We start from the raw sequence: 515 nt of genomic DNA on the forward strand, positions 1-515 counted from the left end.
CTCCACCGCCACCGACGAGCACCCCTCGTTTCATATTCATATTCATTTTTTAAAAAATAATAATAAAAAAGTGTAGACTACAATTGTTGTTAAACAACAATTATTACTGTTTTTATAAAAAAATATTGCTGTTTCATATTCATATTCATTTTCTAAAAAATTATTACATGCAACAAAAAATAAAAATAAATTACTTATGGCGCACCTCTTGCTGGTGCGCCATTGCTATTTATATAAAAAAGATTACTAATGGCGCACCTCTGCCTGGTGCGCCATTGCTATGTAAAAAAAAGATTACTAATGGCGCATCGACCACTGGTGCGCCATTAGTAAGATTCCCCCCTAGCTAATTCCCTCCCTCTCGCCAGATCCCCTTCGTCCCTCTCCCTCACCAGATTCACTTCCCCCCGCTGCAACGACCCACGCCGCCGCCGCCCCCGCGCCTCCGCCGCCCCCACCACTGCAGCTCCCCTGCGCCCCCAGTACTGCAGCTCCCCCGCGCCGCCGCCCCCGCG

The sequence above is a fragment of the Triticum dicoccoides genome, chromosome 6A (genome assembly GCF_002162155.2).
Source record: "Triticum dicoccoides isolate Atlit2015 ecotype Zavitan chromosome 6A, WEW_v2.0, whole genome shotgun sequence".
NCBI classification, from domain to species: domain Eukaryota; kingdom Viridiplantae; phylum Streptophyta; class Magnoliopsida; order Poales; family Poaceae; genus Triticum; species Triticum dicoccoides.